Here is a 251-nt window from a genome sequence, read left to right as displayed (position 1 = left end):
GGGCCGGGCGGGAAGCCCTGGGCGCTGACCCCGACTGGGCTGCCTCCGGCTGGCCCTGTGTCACTTGTAGGAATTCCCAGAAAATCCCGCTGTTGGTCTTGGCCGGCCGAGCTGAAGTTTGCATTCCAGCGATCCCGAGGGATTCCGGCCCCGCCGTTCCCGTGGGACACGGCCGCCCCTGCCCCCGACCTGCCTGGGGTCTCCTAGGGTCCCTCCCGAGGAAGGACAGCCTGTCCTGGCCACACAGAAGC

Source organism: Myotis brandtii, unplaced genomic scaffold, assembly GCF_000412655.1.
Source record: "Myotis brandtii unplaced genomic scaffold, ASM41265v1 scaffold434, whole genome shotgun sequence".
Lineage (NCBI taxonomy): Eukaryota > Metazoa > Chordata > Mammalia > Chiroptera > Vespertilionidae > Myotis > Myotis brandtii.
This window is presented reverse-complemented; position numbering follows the sequence as displayed.